The sequence below is a fragment of the Oryctolagus cuniculus genome, chromosome 1 (genome assembly GCF_964237555.1).
Source record: "Oryctolagus cuniculus chromosome 1, mOryCun1.1, whole genome shotgun sequence".
Taxonomy (NCBI): domain Eukaryota; kingdom Metazoa; phylum Chordata; class Mammalia; order Lagomorpha; family Leporidae; genus Oryctolagus; species Oryctolagus cuniculus.
The window spans coordinates 6,223,861-6,239,874 of record NC_091432.1 but is presented as its reverse complement, the minus strand read 5'-3'; the positions used below and the strand labels follow the sequence as shown (position 1 = coordinate 6,239,874).

The 16,014-nt window shown below is 63.0% G+C and overlaps 1 non-coding gene across 2 annotated transcripts; it reads left to right on the top strand.

The window, feature by feature from the left end:
* The first annotated feature begins 5,813 nt into the window (after positions 1-5,813).
* LOC127487009 (uncharacterized) lies at positions 5,814-7,935 on the top strand. Of its 2 annotated transcripts, none has more exons than XR_011386383.1 (2): positions 5,814-7,067; positions 7,193-7,935. It is a non-coding gene; the product is annotated as an uncharacterized protein (transcript). The 2 variants fall into 2 exon arrangements; XR_011386382.1 differs by having other exon boundaries at positions 5,814-7,113.
* The last annotated feature ends 8,079 nt before the right edge of the window (positions 7,936-16,014 follow it).

Sequence of the window (16,014 nt, the reverse complement as noted above, 5' to 3'; positions counted from 1 at the left end):
GTCTTTGGCCCTTCCAAGGCATCAAAAGCTGTTACTTAAAAACACCAGCTCCCCCGGGGTCGCAGGAGCGTCAGGAGAGTGTGCTCCTGCCGGCTGGGCGCCCGCCTGGCTCCAAAGGTGGCCCGTGGGGTCAGCGCGTGGTGGCGCTCAGAGCTGTCGCCGAGGCTGGGGCATTTCTGGGTCATCCAGCACTGGGGCCACCTGTGGGACACTCCTGCAGGCCTTCCCAGCCTTGGCTGGGCACGCGTGGCTCCCACCACCACCGCAGCCACAGCCCAATCAGGGGCCAGCACAGCAGCATGTCCGTCTGTCCAGAGCCCCGGGCGGGGGTGGGGTGGGGTGGACGATGACGCCATGGCCTAGTGGGTAAAGTGCCACCTGTGACGCCAGCATCCCATGTGGGCGCCAGTTCAGGTCCCGGCTGCTCCACTTCCGATCCAGCTCTCTGCTGTGGCCTGGGAAAGCAGTAGAAGACGGCCTGAGTGCTTGGGCCCCTGCACCCATGTGGGAGACCTGGAGGAAGCTCCTGGCTCCTGGCTTCAGCCAGGCTCAATCCCTGTCATTGCAGCCATTTGGGGAGTGAACCAGCGGGTGGAAGAGCTCCTCCCCTCCCCCACCCCCACCCCCATAAACTTTCAAAATAAATGTCATATATATAACATATAACATTAATATATAATAATACATATATAATATATGTATCTATTGAAAGAGAGGAAGAGACAGAGAGAAATCTTCCATCCACTGATTCACTCCCCAGATGGCCACAATGACAAGGTTGGGCCAGGCTGAAGCCAGGAGCTTCTTCTGGGTCTCCCATGTGGGTGCAGGGGCCCAAGCACTTGGGCCGTCCTCCACTGCTGTCCCGGGCACATTAGCAGGGAGCTGGATTAGAAGTGGAGCAGCGACGGCCGGCGCCGCAGCTCACTAGGCTAATCCTCCACTTGCGGCGCCGGCACACCGGGTTCTAGTCCCAGTCGGGGCGTCGGATTCTGTCCCGGTTGCCCCTCTTCCAGGCCAGCTCTCTGCTGTGGCCCGGGAGTGCAGTGGAGGATGGCCCAAGTACTTGGGCCCTGCACCCCATGGGAGACCAGGAGAAGCACCTGGCTCCTGCCATCGGATCAGCATGGTGCGCCGGCCATTGGAGGGTGAACCAATGGAAAGGAAGACCTTTCTCTCTGTCTCTCTCTCTCACTGTCCACTCTGCCTGTCAAAAAAATTTAAAAAATAAAATAAATAAAAAAGAAGTGGAACAGCGGGGACTTGAACCAGCGCCCCATATGGGATGCTGGCGTCACAAGCAGCAGCTTTACCCACTGTGCCCTCAAAGCAAATACAAAAAAAAAAAAAGAGAGAGAGAGACCCATTGGAGACCCAGGGCCTGCTGTGCCCTGAAAGGTGTCATGCTGTCTGAGATGACTGAGGGTGCAGGCATGAAGATGACTGGGCAGGAGAGGGCTGGGGTGGACACAGCCAGAGCCCCCGCCGGGTGTCAGCAGGAGCTACCGCTGCTCCCCGCACAGCTGAGTCCAGTCAGCTTCTCCAGGGACACAGAGTGGGAACGCAGGTGACCAGGACAGTGAGCCACTTTGCACACCGCCATACCCCTGACGGGACCAGGCCACGCGCGCTCGGCAGAGGGGCAGCCGGCAGACGCCAGCTTCCTCCCCGGTGCTGAAGCCGTGGTTAGGGCGCCCGCAGCAGCAGCCGGGGGGCCTCCGTGTGATGCAGCTCCGGCCCCTGACTCCAGCTGCATTTGGGTTCCTGCCACCCACATGGGCACCCAGATGGAGTCATTAGGGGCATTTGGGGAATGAACCGGTGGGTGGGAGATCTCTCTCTCAAATAACTTATTTTTTCTATTTTTTAAATTTACTTGAAAAGCAGAATTACAGAGAAAGGTGGAGAGAGAGATCTTTCGTCCTCTGGTTCACTTCTCAAATGACTGCAACGGCTGGTGCTGGGCCAGACTGGAGCCAGGAGCTTCTCCCAGGTCTCTCAGGTGGGCACAGGGGCCCAGACCCCGGGCCAGCCTCTGCTGCTGTCCCAATTGCATTAGCAGGGAGCGGATCTGAAGTAGAGCAGCTGGGTCTCAAACTGGCGTCCACATGGGATGCCCGTGTCACAGGCAGAGGCTTAACCTGCTGTGCCACAGCGCCGGCCCCCTCTATACAGTTTTTTTTTTTTTTTCTAAAGAAAAGCTTTCCTGGGGGAGAGAGCCTGACAGGCTTAGGATCGAGCTACGCAGAACAAGGCGAGAGGGCCCAGCATGGGCCACACCAGGCCAGGCCAGGCCAGACAACCCAAACCTGGCTGTGACCTTGAGCCTGGACACGGGCAGCCCTGACTCCAGGGGAGCACAGGCCTCAGGACAAATTCTCATTTCTCCTCGCTGACCGGGAGGAGCCACCTGGACGTCATCACTGTCCACCACCCCCATTTCAGAAAAAGCAGGCGGTTACCAAGTGGCCGGCGGTGTGCTCAGGCTGCGGGGCCAGCCGTGGCCAGCAGGGGGCAGCTGAGCCCACCCTTTCCCCAGCTCAGCCGCAGAGGCCGCACCGCGGCGCTGCCCTGGGCCTGGTGCCCTGGCTCCTGCCCACTGGGCTTTCCTCCTGCCACTGGGTCCGTGCTGGGGACGCGGGGCCGGGGTGGGGGCGAGCTGCACAGGTGGGGTTTCCTTCCAGGACCTGTATTTGCCGAATGCCAGGATCCACGTCTGGAAATGGACTTAGCTCTGTGATGTGAAACAACACCTTAGTCAATACTTTCAAAACTAGGGCTCAGGGTGGGCACACCCTGGGGAGGTCCTCTCCCTCCAGCTCCCCCTGTGCCTACGGGAGCTGGGGCCCCCTCCCCAGCCTCCTCCCCTGCTGTCCTGGGCACCTCCCGTCCTCCCCACAGGCTGAGCGCTCTGCTACTTAAAATGTCTGACCTAACTTGGGACAAGGAGGCTAATAATAGTCCCAGCTGTTCCCGAGGGCCACTGGTGACGGACAGTCTGGGGCTGTGAGAGCACAGGCCTCCCAGTCAAGGTCAGCAGCCTGGGGGGGGGGGCTCCCACTCCCCCCACAGAAGCCCTGACTTCAGCCAGGGACCCCTCAGATGGCCCTGGAGCCGACCAAGGGGGTGGGGAGAGAGTGGTGGTCACAGCTCTTCAGGGGTCAAGGTGCTCCAGGGGGTGGGGTCGGGAGGGGGCGAGCAAGGCCCAGGGGAGCCCCCAGGGGAGTGGGAGGCCAGGGCCAGGGGCTGCTGGGATTCCTGGTGAGTGGTCCTGGTTAAGGGAGGGGTCTAGGAACGCTGGGCTTTGGTCACCGGCAGCAGGGGTGGAAGCGGTCTGGGGGCTCTGGAGGGCTCCCCAGGCCTCCATCTGCTGGGGTGGGGAGCGAGGCACAGGGACGAGGGGGCGGGAAAAGTGGCTGCAGCAGACGAGGTGACGGCGGGCAGGGAGGGCGTCCCAGGAAGAGGCGGCTCCGGCAAGGCTCAGCCGGGAGGGCCGCCGGCCTGGGGGGAGGTGCAGGAGGCCAGGTGGGGAGGGGCGCGGGGCAGGCATCAGGGAGTCCTGGGAGACCCTCACCATCTGAGCTGCTTCCGGCCGGCCTGGCCTGCACAGGCGCAACAGCAAAGCCCCTCACCCCCACCCCCGTGTCAAATTCCTGAGCGCAGCCCCGCCCCGCCTGAGGCTCCCCTCCCCCTCCTCCCGGCCTGGCCTCAGTGCAGATGGCCGGTGCCCCTGCCTCCCCGCCTCTCCCCGCGGGCCTGCTTCCCCGGGGCCACCCCGAGCGTTCCCAGGGAGGCGGTGGGGTGGGGTGGGCGCTGGCGCAGAGCTGGACCTGCAGGCTTTGTGGGGCGCGGTGCACCGGGAGCCCCTGACTTCTCTCAGTCCATAAATATTTACCAGCAGCGACCTCGAGGCACAGCCTGTACAGGCACACACCCTGCCCAGGCTGCTCCACCCGGCACGGAGAGCCACGCAAACAGGCAGAACCCCTCGCCCCGGAGAGCAGGCCTGGGGGAGGGGCGCGCCTGGCGCCTGGCCCTCGTCATCAGGGGCACCCGAGAGGGGACCCTGGGCAGAGGGTGGGGTTAGCCAGGGGCACCCGAGAGGGGACCCTGGGGGGAGGGTGGGGTTAGCCAGGGGCACCCGAGAGGGGACCCTGGGGGGAGGGTGGGGTTAGCCAGGGGCACCCGAGAGGGGACCCTGGGCAGAGGGTGTGGTTAGCCAGGGGCACCCGAGAGGGGACCCTGGGCGGAGGGTGGGGTTAGCCAGGGGCACCCGAGAGGGGACCCTGGGGGGAGGGTGGGGTTAGCCAGGGGCACCCGAGAGGGTACCCTGGGGAGAGGGTGGGGTTAGCTAGGTGAGAGGGGACCCTGGGGCAGAGGGTGGGGTTAGCCAGGGGCACCGGAGAGGGGACCCTGGGGGGAGGGTGGGGTTAGCCTGGCGGCCACCGGGTGAAAAGGTTCCAGGCAAAACCATACCGGTCTGAAATGCTAGGGGTGGTGGGGGCCCAGGAGAGCCGGGCTGCCCGGAGTCAGGGGGGAGCCGGGCAGGAGGGGGCCCACGAGGCTGCGGGTGGGCCCGGGCCAGGTGACCTGCAGCTCCAGGGGCTCAGGGCACAGAGGGAAAGCGCCCAGGCCGGGGGTCTCGGGGAGTGGGACCTCGAGGTGCCCCAGGAGGCCCGAGCACTAGACCCTGGGGGCTGCAGGTCAGCACATCGGGGGCCCTCTTCGCGCTGGTCACACCCGCGGAGCTCGGTGGCCTGGGACAGGGCTCTGAACCCTGCCGAGGGCGGCCAGAGCGGGGCGGGGCCGCCATCACCGCGCAGCCCCACCCGGGACCGCGGGCTCCGGGCTCCGGGAACAAGCTGTTTTGATCTGGAGAAATCCCTGACTCACGGCCGCCCGCCCCCATCCTGGAGTATTTTTAGCTGTTTTTGCAGAGAGCAGAACAGGGCTGGAGTGTGCCCGGCCCACGGGGCCTCCGGGGGGGGGGGGGCGCAGGCAGGACCCCAGCCCCCCTCAGCCCCCCGTCTGTGCTTGGACACGGACACGTTCCGTCCAGGCGGAGCTCGGAGGCCCCGGGGCTGCCAGGCGGGGAGCCGCTGACCTCCGCCATTTGCCGGCCAAGTGCGTGGGGGGCAGGCCGCACACGAGCACGGAGGCGCCCCGGCTTCTCCGTGTGCTGCCCGTTCTCCCTGCTCCCACTCGCGGGGACACAGAGTCTGTCCCTGGCCCAGCAGGGAAAGCGAGGGGGCAGCCGCCCCTCGTGCAGCCCGGGGGTGGGCGGCCACCTGACAGTGAGTCACCGCGCGCCCGGGTGCGGGCCCGGCCCTGCCCGCCCAGGGCGCCTGGCAGCAGCAGGGGGACCCTCGCTGGCCCTGGGGTCGCGGGCAGTTCCGGGCGGGGGTCGGCGGCTAGCCCGGGGGGCTTCCTGGCGGGCGCGTGTGCCAGGTGCCAGCCTCAGGCCGGCGACCTGGTGCGCTCCCTTCTCCCGCATTCCCGCGGGGCCGGGGCGGGACAGGCTCCCTCGGGGGTCCGCGGGCCCGCTCTGCAGACGCGGGGGGCGAGCAGGCTTCCCAGAGCCGCCCACCCGGCCGGGGCTGCATTCCGCTCCCCGGCGGCCCCCGCAACGGGCGGCTCCCTCGGCCCGAAGTCCTCGCCCCTCGGCCGCCGGCCATTTTTTAAACGACAAAGCAGGGCCCTGGGCCGGAGCCAGCCTCAGCCCGCGCGGGCGTGCGGGTCCGCCGGTTCCGCTCAGGGGGTCGCGGCCGGGCACTGACCCGGGTGGGGGTCGAGGGCGCGCGAGCGAAGCGCGCCCGGCGCTGACGTCATCGGTCGCTGCCGCCGCCCAAGGAGTCACGCGCTGCCGCGCGGCAGTGATGCGCCCTCTGCAGAGATCCCTCCGCCGCCAGCTGGAATTTTCCAGGCGCCCTGCCGGCCCTTCTTTCAGCTCTCTAGGGGGCGGGGTGACCGGAAGTGGCCCTGGCGGGCCGGCTGCCCACGCGGGAGAGAGGCGCCGGCTTGTCGGCCCCCTCGGCCAGGACCGGGTCGCCGCACCCTCCACACCGCCAAGGACGCTCCGTGCCATGTTGCCCCGAGTGTGACCTTGAGATGGGCCCGCCCTCCTGAGGGCTGAATTGCGGACCCTGGGGGTGGCCCCAGAGAGACCTTGAACCGCACCCGTGTGTCCTCGGGCGGGGACGGGGCAGGGACTCTTTTTCCGGTGGCAGTGGAGGAATCCCGCCGTGGAGCAATGCCCCACCAGTGACGCGACCCAGGGCTATAAAAGCAAAAGTTGTGGCCGGGCCAGCAGGAGCTAGCGACAGGGGGTGGCCCGCGGCTGGCCGGGGTTGGGGGGCGGAAGTGGCCAGTTCAGGGCCTCAGGAGCCAGAAGCGGGAGATGAGGGCGTCAGATGCGCCTGGGGGTGCGGGGCGCGAGGGTGTGAGGAGAAGGAAGCCGGGAAGGGAGAGTGGATTTGGGGGGCCCGTGGCGGGGCGGCCACGGCGCAGGCGCAGCAGTGCCCCGGACCCGGCTGTCCCTGCTGCAGGGGGGCAGCGTGGCCTCGCCCCAGGCCCTGCTGCTGAGGGGCTGAGCGAGCCCCGGTGACTGGGAAGGAGAGGAAGGAGGAAGGCAGGGAGCGGCGGAGACGGCAGAAATGGGCGCTGGTGCCCGCCTGGGACCGCTCGGGGCGAGGGGCCGGGGGTGCGGGGCTGCAGGTGGGCGGGGGGCGCCGGCCTGGACCTTGGCCGTGCAGGCAGCCTGGGTTCTACCAGACGGCGGGTGGTGACCCCGCCTGCTCTTGGGGAAACGCCTCAGCTTCCCGGGCCCGATAGCTCTGCCCGGGGTGGTATGTAACTGCGGCTCAGGCCCGGGGCAGGTGCAGGCCAGGCCCCTGGTTGGAGGTCAGGGGAGGTGTGAGGCTGGCGCGTCCCGGGCCAACCTTGACTGACGCTTTATTTTCCAGGTCGCAGTGCCCTCCTTGGGACTTTGGGTTCCATGCTCACCTCTCCCGGGAGCCCGCTGTACCCCACCCCCACCCCCTTTAAAAACCCTTGGCTCTGGTAACCTGGTAAGCCGGGGACCCAGCCGGAGCTGGGTTGGAGTCGGTACTGACGGTAACGGTGCTCCGGGTGGGGCGGGTGGGGGTGACCATGCACCCTCGGGTGCTCAGAGACGGCGGTTTTGTTGCTGTAGTGTCCGTCCTGCACCCGGAGAGATGGAGCCCCCGGCCGCTGCGAGTCCTGGCAGTGCAGGAGGGGCCGCCCCAGGGGAAGAGCCCGCTGATCGGTGCCTGCAGATGGACTTTGCGGAGCTTAGGAAGAGGAGCGCTTCAGTGCCTGGTGTCCAGGCCGTGTCCGGGAGGCCGCTGTCTCGGGCTCTCCCATGAGCTTACGCGGGGCAGTCTGAGTTGGGCCTGAGGGACTGCCACCCTTGAAGGCTTGTTCCGGAAGCACCCCCCGCCCCGGCCGTGACCAGCGGGCACCCCTCCTTTTTTGGGGAAGCTGTCAGATGCTGCGTCTTCTCGCTCGAGCCCCCAGCCACGCTAGTTCTGCCCTGTGACCCTTGCTTCGAGAAGAGTCTTAAGCCATAGAAGTTGGTAACGCTGGTCGGTGCCGTGGCACGGTGATGCCTGGTAGATGGAGCCCGGTGACCGCGCCCGCCGCCCGCCTGCCTGCCTGCTCGCCGGCCTGCCTGTGTGTTAGCCGGGGGAGTTTGCCATGTGATGATGCAGCCTGTGTTGGGGAAGCTGGTCCATGTCACAGGCCTGAGGCACAGGGGTGTAGTCGAGGGAGCAGTTGTCCAGTGAGGGTCACTTGCGCCAGCATCGGGGCGGGGACAGGTGGGTTAGGTCCACATTCCGCGTGTGGGAGATGCAGGTCGCCTCGGGTTTGGGCATCTGATGGCTTTGCAGATGACTACGAAGGGGATGGTGGCTGATCTTTGTTTTGCTGGCTTTTTTTTTCCCCAAAAATCCGTGTGTTTGAAAGGCAGAGCACTGGGGGTGGGGGGTGGGGTCTTTGATCTGCTGATTCACTCCTCAAATGGCCACAGTAGCCAGGCTGAAGCCAGGAACTCCATCCTGGCGGCCCACCCTTGGGCCATCCTCTGCTGCCTTGCCATGCACATTAGAAGGGAGCTGGCTCAGAACCCGGGTCGCCAGGACTCAAACCAGCACCCTGATAGGAGATGCCGGGGCCCCAGGCAGCAGCTTAACCAGCCTGCCACGGGGCCAACCCTGATCCTTGGTTCTTGATTATTATTATTTTTTTGAGTTGATTTTTCCTGATTGAGGTTGCAAGGAGCTCCGCGCATCCCACTAGGAGGACCTAGGGTTGGGGTAGTGTGGGAGGGAGGGGGTGAGCAAGGGGCCGAGGGGTGGGTCAGGGGCACAGCGCTTGGTGGGGGTGGTAGGGGACGTGGGTCTTGGTGGGGGTGGTAGGGGACGTGGGTCGGAGGGAATTCTGTGGAGGAGAACAGGGGGCGGGGTTGTGGGGATTCAGTAACACTCCCGAACCTGGAAAACCGGTTAGTAACAGTAAACTTAACGCTGGGCAGGGTACTGCTTGGGGAAGCAGAATTGTTTCGCTTTGCTGGGGAAGAGTCCGAAAAGGCGTAACTGAATACCTGAGTATTAGTGACTTGGAAGGTGGTGTGAAACGTGGCGGGCAGGAGGTTAGCACCCCTCGGGGGGCTGAGGGGTGTACGTGGGGAGGGGAGGGGGAATACGGGGAGGTGAGGGGTGTACGTGGGAAGGGGAGGGGGAATACGGGGAGGTGAGGAGTGTACAGGGGTGAGGGGTGTACGTGGGAAGGGGAGGGGGAATACGGGGGGGTGAGGGGTGTACGTGGGAAGGGGAGGGGGAATATGGGGGGGTGAGGGGTGTATGGGGGGGTGAGGGGTGTATGGGGGGGTGAGGGGTGTACGTGGGAAGGGGAGGGGGAATACGGGGAGGTGAGGGGTGTACAGGGGTGAGGGGTGTACGTGGGAAGGGGAGGGGGAATACGGGGGGGTGAGGGGTGTACGTGGGAAGGGGAGGGGGAATACGGGGGGGTGAGGGGTGTACGTGGGAAGGGGAGGGGGAATACGGGGGGGTGAGGGGTGTCGGGGAAGGTGTAGATTTTCAGGAGCGGTGTGGAGAATCCTTCCAAAGGCCTGCGTTGCGGCCTCGCCGGTGTTGAAGGGTGCCTGGGCGATCAGATTAGGCAGACTCCTGGGTTTGTAATTAACGTTTAGTCCCTGCGATATTTTGTGATTGAAAACAACACAATGAAAATGTGCTGATGTCTAAGGGGATTTCACGTGTGAGTCTGGTAAACACTGTCCTCTGTGATCCGATTGAGCTCGTTGCGTCTTCGCGTCCCGTTAACGGACTTCAGTTGAGCGGTCTGTGCCGCCTGGGCGGCTTGGAGAGAAGTATGCTGGTGAAACATCGCAGAACTGAAAACCTGGGACTCCGTGAGTTACCAGCGGAAGCTGCACGTACGCCTGTGTCCGCAGCCGGTCGTGGTGAGACCACAGAGCCCCTCGCGGTCGCTGTGCGGTCACGATTACTGTGGTGTTGCAGCAGGTGTCTGCACCTGTAGGTCGGCGTGCGTGGCCCGGTTGTCTGGGCTGAGTGCTCGTGCTTACTGTGTGAGCCAGCAGTGGAGGGAAACCGCCAGCCAGAACCGTTTTGGAAATGAGAGGTGCCCACTCCAGTGTGCCGGCGGGGCCTGTAAACTGCTGAAGGACGAGCGTGACTTTTTTTTTTTTTAATCATGTCTCCTCTGTGAGTCTCACTTTAAACAGTTTAAACCCTGGTACTTTATCCTTGGGATGTTTCCGTCTCTGGGTTCCTTTTTTAAAGCACTTTAAAGAACATGGCTGTGATAGTTGAGTGCCTAACAGTGACTTGGGGGTGGTGCAGTGACTGGCGTTGGGATTTGGAGTGTGTTCCTCATGCCCGGATTGGGGAATGTCCTGGGAGGCTGCTGTGACAGTGAGACTGCGCCGGGTCGGTGGTTGGGTGACTTGTACGTTGCTCTGTATTCTGAAAAACCAGTCCTGTTGTGTCCTGAACAGAACTACTAACCCTTTCCTTCCCTTCACAAAAATAAAGGTGTGAGCTCCAAACTCGCTCGGGTTGTTGTATGGCTATGTTCCTGTGTTACATTTTCGACCCTGTCCGGCGGCCTTGGCCTTGAAGGCTGCATCTTCACACTGTACATGGAGGTCTCTGTTCACTGGCGCCCACGCAGTGAGTGCTGCCTGCCGGGCGGGAGGGGCCCTCAGTTCACTGCTGGGGAAGGTGTGTTGAGCCACACGGCCAGTGGTGCTGGGTGTCAAGGGAGGGGAGTAATTTCACCGGAATCCAGACTCTTACACGGGGAGACGCCCAAATGGTACCTTTCCTCGTGGTTTGGTGGAAACGAAATAGAACGGGCGTGTGATGTGGTGTTTGTCTTTGGGAGGCTGGACTGTGTCGGGTTCGCGTCCAAGCACAGGGTTTTGATCTTATTAAAGAGTTTGGCTTTGGCTTCATTTTCTCCTGTTGGTAAGTGGCTGAACCGGTCGGACCTCCTGGTGTTACATAAGCAAGCAAAGGGTGTGGCTCGGAGTCCGGAGTGTGCGTCACCGAATGCGTGCGTCATCGTCGGGAAGCATCCTGTGTCGTGGGTGGGAGGCAGCGTTCCGTCCTGGGAGCTGCCGGTGTGTGTCAGCTCTTTCCGGCTGTGAGGCGTTGACTCACAGGAGACAAACTTGGGCTCAGAATAGAAACCACGGGCAGCCTCCTGCTGACGAGGGAGGCGCTGTTTCCAGGGAGCAGAGGGGAGACTGCGGGCTGGGTGCTCTGGTCTGGGAAGGGGCCGTGGGACCTGAGCTTGAGCAGAGGGGAGCGGGCCTGCCCCCTCCCTGGCCACGCTCCCTTGTACACTACCCAGAAGCTTGGCGTGGGGTTCGGGGGGAGGAAGGCCCTGTGCTACCCGCCAGTGAGTCCTCTGAGGCCCGTGGCGCTGCCTCGGTCCGAGGGCCCGGCCCGACCCTGGCCCCCTCCTCCTACCCTTTGCCCGTCCTAAGCCTGTTTCTTGGACTTTACCCAACACCTTCCCCCACGTGTCTTTTCAGAACGCGCTGCTGTTCTGTGTTTATGTGAAGATTGCAAACTCTTGCTGCCGCCCTGGGGAAGGCTGTTCTGCCTGAACAGTGCGGTTCCCGGGCCTTCCCCACGGGCGTAGCTGCCCGGGCTCCTTAGGAGCACACAGGTGGGGGGGGCTGTGCCCACCTCGCCTCCCCCACACCCAGGACTCTGCTTCGCCCCCCGTTGTCCTCAGATGGGGAAGGATGGGCTGTAGGTGTGGACAGTGTGACAGTGCGGGGAGGAGGTGTTACCCGTCTGCGTGTGCCGCGTGCGTCCCCTCCTGCGTACCTGAACCTGGCCTTCCTCTAACGTCCAAATGAAAAGCAGTGGGCACAAAGAATGGCAGACGTCGACTTGGGGTTCTCCTAAGAAGGGAAACAGCCCGGGGCGGTCCCGACGCCGCCCCCGCCAGCTGCCTCACCCTTGCTTCGGGGTAGCGACCGTGGCCCAAGCCGCCCCCGCCAGCTGCCTCACCCTTGCTTCGGGTTAGCGACCGTGGCCCAAGCCGCCCCCGCCAGCTGCCTCACCCTTGCTTCGGGGTAGCGACCGTGGCCGTGAAGGGGCTCCGAGGACATCCCGATGCCAGAGCTAAGCTGTGTGTGTGGAGGTCTCTGGAGGACGTGGTCCTGCTCGCCGTGGGGTGAGCTGGTGTTACGTGAGAAGCGCCCAGGCAGGCTCACGGGTGTCTGCAGTTTAGATTTTCACGTTAGCATACAAGATACGGGGATGTGGTCTGGCGAGGAAGGAGCGGAGGTGCAGGGTTGCGGGAGTAGTGTGACCTGGCCACCTGCAGGAGGCCCCACCCGCCTCCCCGTCATCCCCTCACGGGGAACAGAGGGTCCATTGTGAAGTCTGCACTCTTGAAAACACTCATCTTCCATGAACAATCGTTTCTCGCATACTTGCTTTCGGCGTGACTTCCCTGTGCACGTGGGGTGTATGGATTTTACACAAAGAGGGGGTGTGCTGCAGACACCCTCGCACAGCTCGGAGCAGGCGCCGGTGCTGTCGCTTGAGGAGATCTTCGGCGGTGGCAGTGCCCGCTGCGCCACTGGTGAGCACCTGCTTCCGTCCCGTGTGTTTCAGGAGACGCGCCGCGCTGACGCCTTGTCGCTCAGACTCCGTGGCGCCTGGTGTGTCTCTGGGCTACACCAGTGCACTTCTAGCAGGACATGACACATGTTGCCAAGCGGCCCCGCCCCCACCCCGGGGATGTCCTAAGTTAGTCTCCTCAGCCTGCCCTCTCCCTCCCTCGGGGGCTCAGCACGTTAAAGACCCTGCTCCCGGGGCGAGCAGCCTGCGTCACTGCACGTGGGCACTGCTCCACCTGCTGGGGAGACCGAGCAGCCATTGCTTGGGTCGACAGCGGGCGAGTGTGTGTGTGTGTGTGTGTGTGTGTCCACTGTTTCATTGTCTGTAAAAGCTATTTACGTACCAAGGATCTCTGCACTTCAGTTTCTAGGCAAATGCTTCTGGGTTTGTAGATGCCTGTCTGCCTTTGTTCACTGAGATCAGACGGGGGAGGTTATGCAGTCAGTCTGGCTCGTTCACCCTCTCACGGTGGCTTTTGCACTTGGGATTATGCTGTGTCCTTACGGCCCCGGAGTGAAACCGCTAACCCGAACTTGCTCGTGGATGCCGACTCCAGCGGAGCTTACCGTGGAATCGGTGTCTGCGTGTGGGGCGGTCCCCAGAGCTCGCCCCCTCACGGCGCCCACCTCCCTGTGGCCAGCGGGGACGATGCGGCAGAGAGCCCTGTCCACGTGAGGGCTGTCACAGTGGGACGGTTTCCGAGAAGGCTTTGGGGACAGGCCTGTGCGTCTCCCGACTTCCTGCTCCTCTTTGACCCTCACTCCCCCATCGTAACCGGTCTGCACCTGCGGTGGTGGATCTGGGTTCTGATCCTGGCTCCACCACGTGGCAACTTGACGACTAAGCACAAGTCCCCCTCTCCGCGCCTGGTCCCCCTGGGTGTGAAGTGGGGGTGAGCGAATGCGCGTGTCTGCGTGGGATGCTGGGGTGTCCCTGCAGCCCCCCCGTCACCAGCCATCTCCCCTGGTTCCCTCTCCTTGCCCCCGGCCCTTGCGCCTGGGAGTGTGTGTGTATCTGGTCTGTTTGCTTTTCCTTCACCTCGTCTCCATCTGCATTTCCCTGTATCGGCAGCGCTCGCAAACACACCTGCAAGGGCTTTGTCAGCGGCGTGTAGAATCCCGCCACGAGAATCCCACGCTGCGGCTTCCGGAAGTCTCTGGCCACTCTGACTTGGCACACGTGTGTGGTTCGAGCTTGCCAAAGAGGTCTGTGACCCCACAGAGTCACGGACGAAACGTCGCGTTAGTTTGTCTCGTGTGCTTCCTCTGCAGGTCTAGCCAGCAGTGTCGTTCGTTAACCAGCGTGGAGCGTTCCAGAGCGTGTACACGCGTGTCCCCCGGTGTGGCGCTGCCTGCACGGGCTGCACGCGTGTATGACTTGTCACGCCTCCTCTCATGCGTTTATCTCCTTCCCCACTAACCTGAGGTCCTTTCAGTTTTACTGATTTATTGCCCTCAGAACGTTTGTGGTGCTGTACACAGAACTCCCCACCTCGGCCGTTCTAGGCGGACACTGCGGTGTTGTCTGGTTTCCCGTGTTGTGGGACCCACCTGCAGACCTCTCTCACCTGCACCTGTCCACCTGCACCACGTGCTGGCCCCTGCGTCCTCGCCGCCGTCCTCGCCGCCCGGCCCTGGCGGCCACCACTCCCAGGGCCTCCTGCGTCTGTGAGGGGCCCACAGTGGCATCCCGTTGTCACTGGCAGCTTCCACTGGGCAGGACCTGGAGGTTTGCTTGTGGTGTAGCAGGGGTTAGAATTCTCTTCTTTTATAGAAGCACTGGAAAGCACCCCGTTTCTGTAGATAGCGTATTTTGTTCGTCCATCCTCCCCACTGCCCAGGGACACTTGGCTTTTGTGAGTAGCGGTGCTGTGGGCGTGGGGGACACGTGGCGTCCTGAGGGCTGTGGCGTGGTCTCTCGCTGTGGCCTTGGTTGCGTTTCCCCAGCACGGATGATGGCACCGAGCACCCTGCCCTGTGCTCGTCGGCCACTGTGCGCCTCTTGGAACCACGTCCATCCGCGTCCTTGGCCCGTTTTGGAAACTGGAGTTTTTACGTTGCGGGGCTGTGACTGCTGACTTGTAGGAGTCATTTTTGTGTTCTGGGTGTTGGGCCGTGACCAGACGTGTGGAGTGCAGGTGCCCTCCTGTCTCAGAGTTGCTGTTGCAGTTGCCGTAGCCTTCGCTGCGCGGTGTTCAGCCTCGATGGAGTGTGCCGACCTCTGCTGCCTCTGCCTGTGGTGGCCGCGCCGGGAACTCGCTGCTGCCCTCCACGCTGTAAAGAAGTCACGGCGTGTGTGGAGTGCTGCGTCGCCTGACCTCACTGTGTGACTGCTCAGTCTGTTCTACCGCTGGACCCACCGTCTGCATCTTCCCTTTGATTCCCGACCGTGGAATTTCTGCATCGACTGTCTATCTAATGATCCTGAATTCTCTGTGTAGTTGGAAAGAGAAGTTGTTGCCAGTTATTTATCAGACTTACTCTCCTTTCTCCTTTATTTTTCTTAGTGCAAGGACTTAAAAACGGTCCAGCAATAGTAACGCTACGTCTGTGTTTCAGCTGAACATGTACCTGCTAGCTAACTAGTCTCCGTGGACACCAGTACACACGGGTGGGATCGCAGGGCGAGCCACGCGTTTGTAGGGAAGCACCCTCCTCCCTCTGCTGCAGGCCCGCCAGCGGCGGCTTCTGCAAATCGCCTGTCTGGATCTGTCTGGAAATCCTAGACCTGAGACTTTGCGATTGGTCTGGATGACTGCTGCTGTTGATTCGGTTCTGAAACCTGGCGGGGGGGAGGGTGACGCCCTCTCCAGGACAACAGTGGCCTCTGTCCTTGTTGGAACTGAGCTGATCTTAACCTGTGGTTATGACGTAACGTGGCCCAGTCTCACTTGCTTTCTTGGCCGTTTTCAGTGATGGGGGTGCGGGGGGGCTTCCTGAGTCTTCTCCCGTCTAAGAGCCAGGGCAGGCGGCTGTGACTTCCACCGCCCGCGCGGCCCCGCCCTCTCCCATCCCTCTGTCTCCCCCTGGGCCGAGGCAGTCGTCATAAATCTTGGATTTATCTTTCACTTGCTTTCTTTTCATGTAGCTCTTTAAAGAACCTCACCTAGATGTCCTTTTCAGGGTGCGCCATGCAGTTCTGGTCGCTTGGCGCGTCTCAGGGGGCTCGCGGCGCTGCGTGCGATTCTCCAGAATGCCCCGTTTGCCGTGACGCTGGGGTTCAGCCCTTGCCCGGTGTGTAGCTCGCTTGGTTTGCTTGCAGGAAAGAGTCCCTCGTGTGGCCGTCACACGCGTGAGGCACGGATTCTCCCGCGGATGGTGGCCAGCTCGGTCCCTTCTGGCTAAGTGCCGGTGTAGAGGCGATGAACGGACGGGACTGAAACACGACCGACGGGCTGGCCCTTCCGATCCCCTCCCTCTCCGGAGCGCACCCGTGGTCCCTGCCGGCAGGGCTTCCTGACCGCCTCCACCCACGTCTGAAAACACAGAAGCTGCGTTGTTCTTCCTCTTCTTTCTGTGTAAGTAGGTGTGCCGTCGCGTGCTGTGTCATTGACTTTGCCGCGTGCTTCTAAGCCACCGCCTGGCATTCCTTACCGCGACAGTCCCGTGACTTCTTTGGCCGCTCCGCTGGTGATAGGAACCTGTGCTCTTTCTGACGCTGTGCTGTCACCAGTACTGAGGGTCACACGGCCCCTCTCTGTGAGGGACCCTGGCGTGGAGTCGCTGGGTCACAGGGTCCGAGTCAGGCATTTGACGACTTTCTGCCCCACCTCCCTCTGGAGCGGGTGTGCAAGTCTGTACGCTGG